The 16,244-nt window shown below is 51.4% G+C and overlaps 1 protein-coding gene across 12 annotated transcripts in view; it reads left to right on the top strand.

Annotated features, from left to right (window-relative positions):
- DBI (diazepam binding inhibitor, acyl-CoA binding protein) overlaps positions 1 to 16,244 on the top strand; it is a 343,175-nt gene that overhangs the window by 97,315 nt on the left and 229,616 nt on the right. Inside the window, exon 1 of one of the 12 annotated variants that reach the window (XM_050752743.1) lies at positions 12,194 to 12,204. The exons of 10 other annotated variants lie outside the window; for them this stretch is intronic. The gene's annotated coding sequence lies outside the window, so the exon portion shown is untranslated. Of the gene's footprint in view, positions 1 to 12,193; positions 12,205 to 12,542; positions 12,553 to 16,244 lie in introns of those variants that run through there. One more of the 12 variants, XM_050752754.1, reaches the window with a different exon arrangement.

Consider the following 16,244-nt stretch of genomic DNA (forward strand, 5'->3'; position numbering starts at 1 on the left):
GCTGGAGAACCCCAGCACAGAGTTCCTGCTGCACGGGGTGTGTGTCGTCTGCACACCCACTGAGTTCCTCCTGGAGCTGGGAAGCCCCGGATGCACAGACATCAGACATCAGAGAACACAGGAGAAAAGGTGGTGGAAATCTTCTCCAGTGGCTCCAGGCCACTAATGCTGCCTGTGTACTGGGTGCTTGCTCTGTCCCCACCAATGACAGTGCTTGGCTCTGGGGAGCAGAGACTGAGCCACAAGCCCTGCTCTCAGGGGTCCCGAAGTAGCAGAGAAAGCCAAGTACACAGATGACAGTCGATGCAGGGACTCTGATGGAGCACGTGGGTAGGACAGGGGTGGCAGGGACAGAAGACACCTCTGAAGAGACTGCAATGTAAGCAGAGGCTCACCAGGGTGGGGGAGCAAAGCCTAGAGGAGCCCCACAATCCAGCCCAGGTGGAACTGGTTTCCAGGTAATTCCAACTTCTATCAGAAGGGAGCCAAGCTGGGAAGGAGCCCATGGATACAAAAATGGCCTTTCATAAGCCACTTTGTTTCTCTCTGAGCAAGGTCCTCCACTCCAAGCCAAATCTATGTTATGCGGGCAGCTTCGGGGCAGGATTTCTGAGGATATGCGAGCCTTCTGTGGGCATCCATTCCACAGATGAGCAAATGGAGGTCAGGAGACATGGAATGACTTTCCCCTTTAAGGGACCAGAGCTCAGCTTGAGGCCAGGGCCAGGTGGCGAGTTGTGGAAAATAAAGATGGAGGAGTGACTGATGGCCCTGTCCTGGGGTGCCCTGGGGTGATCTCTGTGGGCCAGCATGTCCCCACTGAGGATCCTCCATGGGGAGGATGGGGAAGCAGAGAGGAAAGCTCATATCTAGCACATGTAGAAAATCGGTGGTAGGTAAGAGGGAGCTGGTCAAGGCGTGTGAGCAGAGGCAGGAGCTGGCGGACACCCGGTTGCATGTCTCTGCCCAGCCACGTGCACCTGTGCGAGCCGGGAGTGTGCTCAGTACCCACATCTCACCTGCCCCCCGCCCCAGCTGAACCGGTAAAGGCAGGAGGTTGTCTGAGGGAGGAGGGAGGAGGCGGCCTCTCAGTGAGGTGGTGACTCTGTGGCTCAGCAGCCTTGGTGAGTGACAGCCTTCACGCGTACTGGGGGTCCGGCAGAGAGGGGCTGCTTTTAACACTGATGCTTGCTCAGGCGCTGAGAAGCTTTGCTGTCACTATGGAGCTGTGGGTCATGGCTGCCAGCCTCCTGGCTAGAGGCAGGAAGGGCATCGCTTCCAAGTGCCCAGCCTGGCCCCAGCTCTGCCAGCCCCTCCAATGGGACCTGGGTTGGGCTCTCACTCTCTCCGGGCCTCGCTCTCCTTCTTTGCACAGGATGAGGGTGGGTGGATGGACTCTGTACTCCTCACCTTTGCTGTGGCTTCCCTCCGGGAAAGGAATCTTTTTGGAGAGTCTGCCTGCACCAGAGCCTTTACGAATGTCTGTCACCCCATTCAGATCTCACCTGGAGCCCATGAGGTTGGCGTTGCTTTCCCTGCATCTCAAAAAAATCTTGGCTCAGAGAGGGTAAGAGATTCACCTGGGCCACAAAGCCAGACTGCAGCAGAGCCAGGATTCTACGTCTGTCTGAAACCACAGGTGAAGCCCTTTCTCCCAGAAAACACCTCCTGCTAGGCTGGGAACTGAGGGAGGAGAATGCTAGACCAGTGGCTCTCAAAGTATGGTTTCCAGGCCTTCTGTTTCAGAACTCTGGGGGTGAGGCCCAGGAATCTGTGTTTTAGCAAGTCCTCAGGTTGGAGGAGTGCTGAGCCGGACCACACTGTCTTTGAGGAAGGAACTAAAATGAGCATGAGAGGGCATATAGGAGACCCAGTTAGACTACTTCAGCTCTTATGGGCAGAATGGGGGTGACAAAGGCTCGCCAGGCCCCGTGGAGCACTCTTTTCAGTGAGGCCTTGTCCTTGGGCACCATATTTGGCCTGCCTCATCCAATTGTAGCAAGAATCCTGCTAAGTCCATTTGGTGAGACTCCCCCAGCCTCGATACTTGACCACCCTCAATATCTGATCAAATTCCCCCACCCACCCTTGATATCTGACCACACTTGCTAAGTTGGGTTGGTGAGAATCCCCCTACCCTTGATGTCTCCTCTTAGCAATTTTCCATCCCCTGACCCCCGACTGCTGCTGGACTGGAAATCTGCATTGTCCTTGCTGTACTCAGACTTGAGCCCTGTCTCTCTCCCCTATTGCAGTAGTCTTGACACTTATCGAAATGGTTCCGAATAGTCTTTCTTGCATTTTAACAAGTGTCAGAATAATGTTTGCTTTAGCAGAGGGAAAGACAAGAGTCTCATTCTCCCTTCCCCCAGTTCCAAATACGGCATCTCAAACCAAAACGACTCAGAGGTTAATTTTACCAAAATCACCCTGCAGAGCTCTGCAGGCCTGGAGTTTGGTTGTTATGAAATACCCCAACCTACGAAGGCAGATTGGGACAGCAGCTGGAATTCCTCAGAGGCACACACAGTGAGCACCCTGGGCATGGGCTTTGACCTTAACTCCACCCCCAATCCCAGCCCCTACCACCTGCTTCTGATCCCAACCTCGTGACCCAGGTCGCAGGCCGCGCCCCCTGCTGGTCAGGGCCGACACACGCCTCCGCAGGACAGCCTTCCTGGGGTTCCCGAGGTAATTTGCTGTGAGCTTTAGCTAAAAACTGACCTCCCTCAGACTCTAAGCAGGTGGCCCATCAGCACATTACAACAGGCAAGCTAGGACTGGAGGTGTGGCCCAAGCCATGGCCCTTCAGGGGAACAGGCAGCCCAGACAGAGGCTGGACCTACCGCTTACTGAGCCTGGAAACATCCAGATGAATGAGTCTGTTAGGCCTCACCCAGAGACAGCAAGAGGACGCTCCTTTCTTTTTTTCTTTTTTTTTTCTTTTTTCTTTTTTTTTTTTTTTTTTTTTTTTTTTTTTTTTGAAACTGAGTCTCACTCTGTCACCCAGACTGGAGTGCAATGGCAAGATCTCAGCTCACTGCAACCTCTGCCTCCCGGACTCAAGCGATTCTCCCGCCTCAGCCTCCCCAGTAGCTAGGATTACAGACACATGTCACTACGCCCATCTAATTTTTGTATTATCAGTAGAGATGAGGTTTAACCATGTTGGCCAGGCAGGTCTAGAACTCCTGACCTCAGGTGATCCACCCACTTCAGCCTCCCAAAGTGCTGGGATTACAGGCCTGAGCCACCACACCTGGCCAGAGGCTGCTTTCAAAGCAGGTGCTTGTCTTCTCACAGAAGCTCGTTTTCTGCCTAGCCTGGAGCTTTGGAGAGGCCTCCATGGTCTTGGACTGTATTTTTTTTCCCACTGCAGGTTTTCTAGCAAATGCACTAGGGTTTGGGTGACTACTGGGTGAACAACCTTGGTCAAGTCAAGGCATTCCCGGCCTCAGTGATCCCATCTATACAATGGAACTAGTAGTGGTCCTCTTTGTCTCAGAACCTGCAACCATCAGAGTCGATAGGGACCTGGCCCACTCCATTTTCAGATGAGGAAACGGGTCTAGAATGGGAAAGGGACTTGGCCAGATACGAGGCAGGGGTGGAGGCAGTGCAGTGAGATGTGAGTCTGCATGAACTCACAAAAGCACCTGACACTTTATGACACCAAAAAGGTAGGAGAACCAGTCCTGGTCCTCAAGGAGCTCTCCAGCTGCTGCGGAGGGTACCCGTGGTCACCTAATCCACCTTGGACATGTGTGCTGAGGACAAAGGCAGAACAATGGGTGTTTGGGACCCATGAGGTGGGCAATCTTGGGAAGCTTGGGAGAGGAGGAAATGGGCCAGGGCAAACACCTGACTGGCAGGGCCGTGGCAAAGGCCTCAGCATGTGGTCTGTGCCATTCAGAGAGAGAAAGATGCAGGCTGCGAGCAGGGAGATGTTTGTTTGCACAGCCTGGGCACTGCCTCTCTGTGCAGGAAGCATTTTCTGTGCACAAGGCACCGAAGACTGCCTCCCGCCCATCCTGTGCCTGGTCCCCAGCACCCTCCATCCTCCCAGAGGCTGCTGGCAGAGCCCTTGGCAGTGTTTTTTGCTTGCCCAGCACTCTGTAGCAGCTGGGAAACTATCTTTGTGGCTGCTCATCTTTCCCTTCTTTCTCCAGAGTTTGGGACCTTCCCACATGGCCAGAGCAAGTCGGTCCAGAGCTGTGCTGACTTTCACACCACCCACTCCTCTCCCAAGGAAAGAGCTCCTGTCCCTGGCTGCACATCAGAATCACTGGGGCAGACCTGCAGAGGACAGATGCCCAAACCTACTGAATCAGACGCTCTGGGGGCTGCGCCCCAGCACCTGTATTTTTAAAGGTCCTTAGGAGATTCCAATGTAGTCAGGGATGAGAATAACTGATGTAGAAGCCCAGAATGTCAGGGTCAGAGGGCCCCTTAGAAATTATCACATGAGGGCCGGGCACAGTGGCCCACACCTATAATCCCAGCACTTTGGGAGGCCAAGGCGGGCGGATCACCTGAGATCAGAAGTTTGAGACCAGCCTGGTCAACATGGCAAAACCCCGTCTGTGCCAAAAATACAAAAAAAATTAGCCGGGCGTGGTGGTGGGTGCCTGTCATTTCAGCTACTGGGGAGGCGCCTGGGGCAGGAGAATCAGTTGAACCCAACACGTGGAAGTTGCAGTGAGCCGAGATTGCGCCACTGCACTCCAGCCTGGGTGACACAGAAAGACTGTCTCAAAAAGAAAGAAAGAAATGATCACATGAGTGCACACACACACACACAGAAGCATGTTCTTTTCAGATGGGGAAACTGAGTCTTAGAGTTATGCTCAAGGGCACAAAAGTCAGTCATGTGTAAGCTTGAACTCCTTGCTTAGGGCTGTGTCATTTATTCCACAAATACTATTGTGCCTTACTATCATGTACCAGACTTTCCACTTTCTGTCTATTTCAGTGACCCACTGAAATCTCACCAACTCCTCCTTCCTAACACACCCACAGGCCTCATCTGGACTCTCCCCTCCTCCAACTTGACAGAGTCTGAACTGCCGGCTTGTTCCTCAGGACCAGGATGCATGTCTTTTCACACACATCCTAGATCTGACAGTGCATCCCTATAGGAAGAGGGAAAGAAAGAGAGTACCTTTAAAGGAAAATGGGGCAGAAAAGGAAAAGAAAATTAGAGTGTCCCAGGACAAGCTCTTCTCGGGACCAGACTGTTTTCTTGGCACTGGGAGATGCCACTTTGGCATGGGACCGTGGGCAGGGTACAACATTTGTTCTCTCCCTGGACAGGACACTTGTCTTCCACAATGCTCCCCATAGGGTAGAAGGCTGTTAGAGCCCCATAGGCCATCACAAGGGTTCTGCTACCGCCAGATCCTTGTCAGCCTTGAATCAGGCCACCCTCACCACCCGCTGCCACCTTTCATCCTGCTTCATCCTGCTGTGTCAGTGCTCTAGCACGGCACCCCAGCTCCAGTGTGGAGAGAATCCTCAATGCCCTGTGGCCCCCCAGGAAGGTATGCACGGAACGGGCTCTGGGTTACAGATGCAACTTGCCTCCTAGAAATGTTCCCTGCTCTAATCACTTTTTAAACTCCACAAACACAATCTCTGCACCGTGATCAATTATTTAGCAGAAAATGATGCATCGTGTTAGCAACTAGATGGCATTTAATATGCCCCCAGAATTCTAATGATGCACCATCACCATAGGCCTAATGCAAAGTTTCCCTTGCCTATGTTTTTGAAGTCTTCCCAGAATGGAGAAGAGCCAAGATCTATATGCTTTCGGGTGATGTCGGACTTAGGTAGCCCCCAGAATGTAATCAGCTTGGCCGCTGCCGTGCGGTGTCCTTGCGACTTATTTGTTTTCTTTCTGCCTTGCAAATTACTCCTTTTGCAAGGTTGTTTGTTTAGTGTCAGGAGGTTATTAAACAAACTTAAAGCTTGGGCCCTTAGTCAAATCAGGCAGGAGCGGGGCTGGGGAGAGGTGATTCAATATTTAAGAGGCTGCTCCTTCTGCCACGCTGCCCCCAAAGCTAGACGACCCACAGCTTGAAGGCCGTAGCCTGAGGACACAGTTGGCTGTGCTCAGAAAGTTCTGACTGTCTCATGTTTCAAGAGCTGAGTCCTGGGATGCTGCCTGACAAAGGTGTAGAGGTGATCAAGGAGGAGCAACACCAAGATATCTGCATGCAGGTCCCTTGGCTCCTGCCATCCTCAGTCTTGCTCTCCTGGTCAAGTGCAGGGCCCTCTAGAAGACACTGGCCAGAGCATCTGCCCTAAAGACTCTCAGCATCCCTGGGACTCAGACTCCAGAACAAACTCCAGCTATCTCCATTCGATCCAATTTTGTTACCATTTCCTGTGAATTTGCCATGCACCAGCCTCTCCGATCACAGTTCCCAATGGTGCCCACCATGGGTTGAGCCCCTCCTGTGAGTCTGTTGCTATGCTAAGCACTTTGCATGTGGTATGTCTCATCCCCATGCAGCCCTTCATGGCTCATAGGACCATGTCCATTTTCAAGAAGAAAATTCAGAGGCTCAGGGAGGTTCAGATACCTGCCTGTGTCTCTCAGCTTGTATGTGGCAGAGGCAGAGTTCAAGCCAGGGTGTGTCTAACTCACACCAGGTTGGCAGTATTTGAGCTCAGAGAAGTCCTCAGAAATGAAGAGGGTGTTATGCGCAGAGGAGGGTGCTGTGGATAATGCTAATATCCCAGATGAGGAAGCTGAGACCTACAAACACTGCGTTGCCCAGGGTCAGGTAACTCACCTTGGTCTGTGTCCTGACTGGTGGGAACAGCGGTCACACAAATCTACACACGTGTGAAAATTCACAGAACTGCAGCCCCCAAAGAAAGTCCACTTGACTGTAAAAATACAATTAGTTTTTTAAAAAGCAAGATGTCTGGCATGAGAAACATTTTAAGTAAGACACTAAACTAGGTCTCAGAAAATATTCTCATTTACCTTTTTAGAAAACTTTCACGTGTATAAGTTTATATAGATCATTTGAAACATGTAGAGAAAAAGGCTGGGGAAATAAAAGTCATATTTATCAACTGTGGTCACCTCTGGGGCTAGGAAGGAGCTGGGAAGGGGTAAAGAAGTGTGTTTGTCTTTCATTCTGTATATATCTGTATTTGAATTTTTTCATATTGACCCAGGCGATACTCTCATTTTAAAAATAAAATAAAATAAAATAAAGGCCAGGCACGGTGGCTCACGCCTGTAATCCCAGCACTTTGGGAGGCTGAGGTGGGTGGATCACGAGGCCAAGAGATCGAGACCATCCTGGCCAACATGGTGAAACCCCACCTCTACTAAACATACAAAAATTAGCTGGGCATGGTGGTGGGCACCCGTAATCCCAGCTACTCAGGAAGCTGAGGCAGAGGAATTGCTTAAACCTGGGAGGCAGAGGTTGCAGTGAGCTGAGATCGCGCCATTGCACCCCAGCCTGGTGACTGAGCAAGATTCTGCTTCCAAAAAAAAAAAAAAAACTAAAAGAAAAGTAGAAGAAAAGTACAAGTAAGCACTCTCATTTGTTGTTTAATGTTTTAAAAATAAATGCTCTAGAGCTAGGATATACAGTGTTTGGCAATACCAGGGTGACTGCTGAGGCACCCAGAGAAGGGACTCCGTGGATTGGGAAGAACGAGAATGAGGCTCATGGGCAGTCAGGTATCCCAAGAGTCCCACTGTGCCAGTAACAAGAAAAGGGGCAAATCAACACTTACTGTCTGCAAGGCTGTGTGCTGGGCAACATGAGAGTTTACAGGAGACCCATGGCACCATTCGTGCCCTCGAGGAGGACCTGAGACTCTATTTGGGAGGACAAGGTGAGAATGAGTGACAGGAGACTGAAGAGCAGGAATGGCAAGGGCCTTGCAGTTGTCTGGTCGGCATTTGTCCATGCCTACTGAGACAGGTGCCTCTGTGCCATTTCATCTACTCTAGCACTCCTATGAGGCAGCTGATATTCGTTCCATTTTATACACAGGAAGTGGAGGGCCTCTAAGGTTTAATATCCTGCCCACAGCCACACAGCCATGCAGTAGTGGGATCTGCATTCAAACCCTCTCTGTCTGAGGCCAAAGCCCATTCCCTTTACCGCGATTATTCTGGTCCATGCAGTGACTCTTATCAAGTATCCTGTCCGTGACACAGCCTGACACAGCCTGGAAGACTAGAGCTATTCCTGCTCAGTGGATGAAACATAGTTGCCCATAGAATAATTAAAAAAAGAGCAAAGTCCCATATCTTCCCCAAAGACCAATTAATAAATGGTTAGTATGTACAGAAAATAGAGATAACCACTTCAAAAAACATAATTTAAGAAAAAGCATGCTGTAAAACTCCATACAGCATTAAATATTAGTGATTTGGGGAAACAGAGCTTCCAAGATATCTTAGAGACATCTAATTCCCCTTTAGGTGAGGAGATTGGGCTCAGAGAGGGCAATTGTTTAGTCTAAGTTGCACAGCAAGCAAGTTCCAGACTTGACACGGGAACCCAGCCCCTGGACCACTCAAGGTTTGCTTCACAACACGAGACCACTTGGAAGCAGTCAGGGGGCTGCTATCTCCCAGGCCCAAAACTTCCTCATCAGCCAAATCCAAATCCCCTACTTGCCTAATATCATCATCTCAGTTCCTGACATTTGCTTAATCAGCCTCGTAGTGTTGAGTGGATGCCCAGCCGAGGCTTCTGATCTCAAAGATGGCTCCCAGAAAAGATGACATGTTGCATTAATGTAAACTTCTTCAGATATTCTCTCAGGAAAAAAAAAAAATATATATATATATGTGTGTGTGTGTGTGTGTGTGTGTGTGTGTGCTGGTATTGTGCTATTCATATACCAGCACGAACCCCAGGACCATTGGGACACATTTCCATTCACTTTGGTCTCCTCACAGCCTGTCCCTCAGTTGGGGTGAGATGCTCATCTCTGGGACACGGATGAGCCCTGTTGCCTCAGCCAGGTGTCTGTGGAATCACGGGAAAGGCTCCATGTGGCCGACTTGTGCACAGGAAGGCAGGCAGGCTGAATGGACAGAAACCTGCATGGGGAGGGCGTTTCCTGGGAGGGCTGGCTGGCTGGAGGGTCTGCAGGCCACCTCAGATCCAGCTAGAGCAGAATTCAGATGCACGGCATCTTGGGTCCCCCACTCTGTGTCTGCGTCCTCTACCTCCAGGATCAAATCACAGACATTGATTCCAGGGCCTGAGAGAGTGCAAGGAAGCTAGGTGGTACCTGGGTGAGTCCCGGCTGAAGGGTGGATTATCCCCGTTAGAACTCCTGCGGAGTTGCCTCCTGTGAATGCTTCCAAAGCTTTGTTGAGCCTGTTTTGTTTTTGACCCTTGGTTACCTTCTTATTCGGTAGCCAGCTCCATTTTGTTCTATCAGGTTGCATGGGATTTGCCACCAGCATGACCATCAGCAGCATCTTCAGCAGCAGCACGTTGTTCAGGCACTGCCTTGGAAATGGCAAGACTTGCCTGCGCTCCGATCCTGTCCCTGCCACTTCCTGCTTGTACATGCCTGGCCAGTAGGAAAGAGGGTGCTTAGGAAGTGGAAGCTCATGGCACTATGAAAAATGTCACTGATTTGCTTAGTCAGTTCTGGCTACCATAATAAAATGCCACAGACTGGGAGACTTACACAGCAGACATTTATTTTCCCACAGCTCTGGAGGCTGGGAAATCCAAATTGAGGTGCCGGCTGATTCTGCTTCTGGTCAGGGTCTGGCGAGGGTCCTGGTGTGCAGATGATAGTCTTCTCACTGTGTCCTCACATGGCAGAGAGAGTGTAAGAGAGATTAGTGACTCTGAACTAGCATGACACTCTTGTCTTTTCCGATAAGGGCACTAATTCTATAGGATCATGGCCTCACCATTCTGACCTCATTGAAACTTAATTACCCTTTTATAACCCTTATCTCCAAATACAGTCACATTGGGGGAATTACGAACAACTTACGACTTTGGGGAGGAACAGGATTCAGTCCATAACACTAATGAAAGAACTCAGGGGACTTCTCTGACACCTCCGTTTCCAAGAGGAGGAGGAGGATTAATGTCTTCCCATGGAGATAGCCAGTGTCCTCCTGCATTCTCCTGTTGTTCTTTTCTGCTCCTTTGTGGGACTGGGTAGGGCTGTTGGTTCTCTGGCTAGGATTTGCTGAAAAGCAGTTGCCTCATGGCCAAAGGCCACCCACAGTGGTCAAGACTGGTACACCAGTTTCCTTCTCCCCATCACTCTCCTTCCCACCATAGACTCTGGGAAGGTCTGAGTGAAAGCAGCCAGAGTCCTTCCCAGAACACTGTTTCTGGGTCAGGGTCTCTCTGTGACCAAGCGCTGTGAAGCCCAGACCACAGGCCTTATTCCAGCTCCTCAGCTCCACTGCCCCTCTCCACCTGCACCCCAATTTCACAAACACCAGCTCAGCCCCTACTGTGTGCATGAGACTGTTGTGGGCTCTGTGATTCCTCGTCTCTCCCATGGTTTGAGCTGATGCTCCCCCCAATCTCAGCCTGGAGGGACTCTATTGCATCAGGCAGTGGATGAGAGGAGACAGATGCCTTAGGGAGCACCTGCCCCACCCCCAAAAGCCTCTGACTGTGCCTCCTGCCAGGGCTTGGAGCATCAGTTCAGTCTATGGGCAGGGCGAGGACAGTGGCCTCAAGGACCTGACTCCTATTGAAGTGCACTCCCTGCGCTCAGCCTCCCTGGACAGCTCCCATTCAGCATCTGGGGCAGGAGTCCTCGTGCTGCCAGCTCCTAAAAGGGTACTAATTTCTGAATGCTTACTTGATGACTTTAATTGAAAACTAAAACCACCCAAAGCTAAGTAATTAAAATCTCCCTTTCTGGATTTACGGCATTAAGACAGAGGTTAAATAGCTCCTCCTCCCCTTCTCTCCCCAAATCTTGGCATCGGCCGTGTTCCTCTGGGCAGACTCCACAGAGGAGCAGTGGCTTTTCTCCCCTGCTCCCTGCTTCCCATCCAGATTCTGGAACGTCCAGCTGAGGGTGCACTCACTCATTCAATCCCTTCATTAATTCATTCTCTCTGTGGGTACTTACTGTGTGCTGGGGGCTGTCCAGGCCCAGTGGAGGCAGCGGGAACTGACAGATGCGTCTCCCTGCTGTGCCATGGAACTGCAGCTGCCTCAGAATCTGGGGACCTTGGCTGTCAGAAGTGGGTGGACCCTTCCAGCTCACCTGGTCCAACTCCTCATTATACGGAGCTCATGGGGCGGGGGTGCCCCTCACCCCCATTCATCCCTGAGCAGCTGATCCATGGCTAGTGACCACCACCCCCATCCCTTCTCCCCAGCCTCACAGAGGTAGAGGCAACATCAAGGCCCCCTGACACCCAACCTGAGACCCTGCCCCAGGCCCCTCCCACGCCCTCTCCCCCACTCAAAGCAGTTTTTCTGTGATCCAGGATAAAATTATCAGCATCTTCCATGCCCCCAGGTGTAAGTTCCCTGCAGTCAGCTCTACTCCCTGCGCCGGCCACACTCACTGGCTGTCTCGAGGGTGACAGACACAACCCTGCCAGGGATTTCATGACAGGAGCACCAGCGCCTGTTCCTGGATCCATCATCCCATCCTGCGGCCTCGGCCCTTGCCTTTCTGTGGGGTAGGAGAAAGGCATGGGCTTGAACTTCAGTTCTGCTGTTATTTGCTTTGGGCCCTTAGACAGATCACAACCTTGCTGTGCCTTGGTTTGTTCACATGTAATATGGAGATCGTAATGGGGTCATTTCGAGCATTGAATAATGGAATACATGTGAGCTTTTTTCTCCATCTCCTGTAGGTAGCCCACAAGCCCTAGCAGGGGCTCAGGTCACAGCAGGTACTCAGGACTGGGACTGAATGACCAAGCTGGGCTGGGACAGGGCTGCACAAGCCTAGCAGGCTGGCTGCGGAGCGTTCTGCAGGCTGCAGGCAGGTGTTTCTTGGGAATGCCCTCTCTGGGCCACTCCCTCTCCAGGGCGCTTCCTATCCCCGGCACAGACAGTGAGAGCATCGCTCCTTCCCGGCCAGCCGGGTGGTGACTGTGCTCTCCTCTCTGGTGACTCATCAGTCTTTGGCCTGCTGGAGTCAGCTCTGTCCCTGCCCATGACCCCTCAGGTCGTATACATCGTCAGGAGATGGGGGGGGCCTTCACCCTTCTCTGTCAAGGCCTCCCCCACATCCCAGGCCCTCCTCCCTTCCAGATTTCTCACCTCCATCCCCCTCACCCTTCCCCTCTTTACCCTCCACTTCCAGCTCTGTGTCACCCGAAGTGGGATAAATGCTGCTTCTTAAATCCAGAAGGCACCCCAGGGTAGTAAAGTTCAGTATCACAAAACCCAGGGAGTCCACCTGAGAGACCCAGGGAAAGCCAGTACGGGTAGAGAGATGGTAATGTCGGGGAGAGTGGTGAGGCAGCCCGGGTCGGTCAGGGAGGGGCTGGTGTCCTAGAGACGGGGTTGGTGGATACGCCTCTTTGGGGTAGCGGATGGGGGGTGCCCCAGGAGGAAAGGGAGGCGCAATGCCAAAGTGGTGCCTGGTGCTGTGAGCCAGACACACTGGGGTAGTGGGAAACCAGAGGAGCAGAAAAGAAAGTGGGAGCTACTGCAGACATCAGAGTGAGTGAAAACTAGGGGCCTGGCAGAGGGCGATGGCTGTGGGGATGGAGGGAACAAGATAGGTGTGAGGATGTCTACAAGAAGGGCCATGGACTCCAGGACGCTGAAGACTCAGAGCTGCAGGGGCCAAACACTGAGGGGTGCATGGGGGGCCAGAAGGAGGGGCTGCTTTGGAGAGAGGAAAGAGGAAGAAGCAGGTTGTGCTGGTGCCCTTTACTCCTTCAAAGCAGTATCTCTCAAAGCAGTATCATTCCCCACGGTGTCCAAATTTTCTCCAGTAAACGTGTAGGACCTTCATGAGCCAGAAAAACAATCACAAAAGCTATTTCCAGTAAAGAAAAATAAAAGGAACATTCCCTCCCCCTATTTGCTTATAGATATTAGCTTCAGAAAGTCTGATACTTTAAAAAAAATCTCCGTGGAATTATGGAAGAAACATTCAAAATGAAAAATGTGTCGTATCCAGTTTGTAACTAAAATGTCAGCACCCTGGAGGAGGGGACAAGCAGAGCTCGGAGAGCCAGGCCTTCCTCTTCCTGCCACACAGGGGGACCCCAGGCAGGGCGGAACAGACCTCAGGGTTCCCTACCTGCTGCACTGCCCTGGATGGCAGCCCCCTCACCACGACTCATGCAGCGCGAGTCACAAGTCCCAGGTGGGAGTAAGCATCTCCTCCTCGGGTCAGAGCTGCTCAGGTCAGCCACAGCGGTCAGAGAGGGCAGGTGGAAGGCCGCCACCACCCATGCAGGCCTCAGTCTTCCTCAACACTGGGGACCTCTGGCCTCCAGAAGGTGGGAGACACAGACTGGGTGGACGTAGTGTGATCAGCACTGAGGTTGAGAGGCTGTGGGAGCTAGAATGGAATCCGGCTCTGTGGCTAGCAGGGAAGGCTTCCTGGAGGAGGGGAAGTTTGGAGGACAAGTAGAGGGGCCAGTCTGAAGGAAAAATAGAAGGTGAGCAAGTGAATAGGGTGAGGCTTTCCAAGCAGTGGTGACTGGCGTGGGACAGAAGCACTGAGGAGTTACAGTGTGGCATGAAAGTCAGGAAAATGGAAATGTCATTGGTTTGGCCTGACTGGCACATGGGAGTATCGGGAGATGGGGAAAAGGATGGAAGGGCCCTAGTGCAGTGGCTCATGCCTATAATCCTAGCACTTTGGGAGGTCGAGGCAGGAGGATTGCTTGAGCCCAAGAGTTCAAGGCCAGCCTGGGCAACATAGTGAAACCCTCTCTCTACAAAAAATACAAAAATTAGCCAGGCGTGGTGGTGTGCACTGTAGTCCCAGCTACTTGCAGGCTGAGACCAAAGGATCAATTGAGCCCAGGAGTTCGAGGCTGCAGTGAGCCGTAATCACAGCACTGCACTTCAGCCTGGGTGACAAAGCAAGACCCTGTCTCAAAAATTTTGTAAAAAAAGTTTAGAAAAGGGTGAAAGGGTCAGTAGGGACAGGTCACAAGGATCTATGTGCCAGCTAAAAGACTTGGACCTTCGCCTTGGAGGTAATAGGGAGTTCTTGATGACTCTATTTTTTTTTTTTTTTTTTTTTTTTTTTTTTTGAGATGGAGTCTTGCTCTGTTGCCCAGGCTGGAGTGCAGTGGCTGGATCTCAGCTCACTGCAAGCTCCGCCTCCTGGGTTTACGCCATTCTCCTGCCTCAGCCTCCCGAGTAGCTGGGACTACAGGCGCCCGCCACCTCACCCGGCTTGTTTTTTGTATTTTTTAGTAGAGACGGGGTTTCACCGTGTTAGCCAGGATGGTCTCGATCATCTGACCTCGTGATCGTCTCAGCTTCCCAAAGTGCTGGGATTATAGGCTTGAGCCATCGCGCCCGGCCTCTTGATGACTCTTAAAGGACAGTGAGGGGGTGGAAATAACACAGCTAGTTTTGAACTACCCAGAGGCCATGGGCTGCACTCCTGAGCCATTTTCTTAGCCATAGTGTCAGGAGCTACCAGGACTTACTGGATGATGGAGATGAGTTTTTGTGTGTGTGTGTGTGTGTGTGTGTGTGTGTGTGTGTGTGCTTATTTCCTACTGCTGTGCTCACTAACTCGGTGGCTTAAAACAATAGACATTGATTCTTACAGTTCTGGAGGCCAGAAGTCTGAACTGAGTTTTATGGGGCTAAAATCCAGGTGTGCGCAGGGCTGCTTTCTTCACAGGAGTATCTGCTCCTTGCTGAATGTCCCAGGTCGTAGCTGCCTCACTCTCATCTCTGCCTCCATGGTCACATGGCTTTCTCTTCTGTGTCAAATCTCCCTCTGCCTCCTTCTTATAAGGATTCTAGTGATGGTATTGTACCCACTTGGATAGCCCAGGATAATCTCCTCAACTCAAATTCTTAACTTAGTCACACTGCAAAGTCCTTTTTTTCCTATGAAGTGACATTTACAGGCTCTGGCTTTCCAGGAATAAGGACATGGACATCTTTGGGAGCATTATTCACCCACTAGAGTGTGTCATTTTTTAGGCACCCACTGAGTGCCAGGCTGTGGGCTGTGGATTCTGCCATGGGCAGGTAAACAAGTAAGCATGGTGTCCCCCTTTGTGGAGCCTTGGAGCTGATGCAAGGCGCTGGGGACAGGATCATGCTCTTCCCCTGGGCATCTGGGTGGCATGCCATCGTGTGCACTGGAGAGGAGGAGCAGGTTGTGGGCGTGAGTGAGGAATTAGGAGAGGGGAGATAGTCAATGTACTTAGAAAACTGAGGCCATTGGCACTGGCCAATCAGAAGAGACTCAGAGCAGGAGCAGGGATCTCAAGGACCCCAACTGTGCCAGTGGTTAACTCTTTAGCTGCTGCAGCACAGGGTGGTCCAGGAGTCCTAGAGGAGAGGCCAAGGCAGCTTTGGGGTGACTCAAGGCAGTGGCAATTCACTAACCAATATGGAAGTATTTAAATAAATACGTAAATATCTTAACTGAACAATATGGCCAACTGGCTATCATCGCTGGGTGAGGGTGATCCAGGCATTTGCTTTGAGCTTGCTGACAGTGGAGTGGCAGTTGAAATGCTGAATGGAGCTGGGCAGAGGACTGGGAACAGAGGTTTCTAGCATGAGGGTGGGGGCAGTGTATGTGGTGGAGAGGCTGGCATCCCCCCTCCACACCCGCCATCCCAATACCTGGAAGAGTGCGTCATTGAAACCGGCTCTTCTTCTGAGGCATTGATGGAGTGTGAACAATTCCATCGCCTTCCTTTCTTTCCCCTTAACTTTCTCCTAAGCATTTCTGTATTTTTCTTAAAAGCTCTTTTATTAGAGAATAGAATGCACCTGTCATGTAACTGCATTTACTGGAGCCAGCTCTCAGGACTGCAAATCTACCTGTGCCTGGGCTGGCTCCTTCTCCCCTCCACTGTGACTCTGGGGCCAGAAGGGGGCCTCAAGCCCCAGGCCTTAGCGACTCTGGAAGCATTGTTGGGGGGATTCCAGTATCACTCATTCCAACAGAGAACTAGAGCTCTCCGTACAGATAATTATACGGGAAAAAGAAAGAAATGGAAATTCCAGACAATTTGACTTCCTTTCAAAGTGGTGACAGAAACAACAAGCTTCCTGATCTAAACCAAA

Source organism: Macaca thibetana, chromosome 12 (assembly GCF_024542745.1).
Source record: "Macaca thibetana thibetana isolate TM-01 chromosome 12, ASM2454274v1, whole genome shotgun sequence".
Classification (NCBI taxonomy): domain Eukaryota; kingdom Metazoa; phylum Chordata; class Mammalia; order Primates; family Cercopithecidae; genus Macaca; species Macaca thibetana.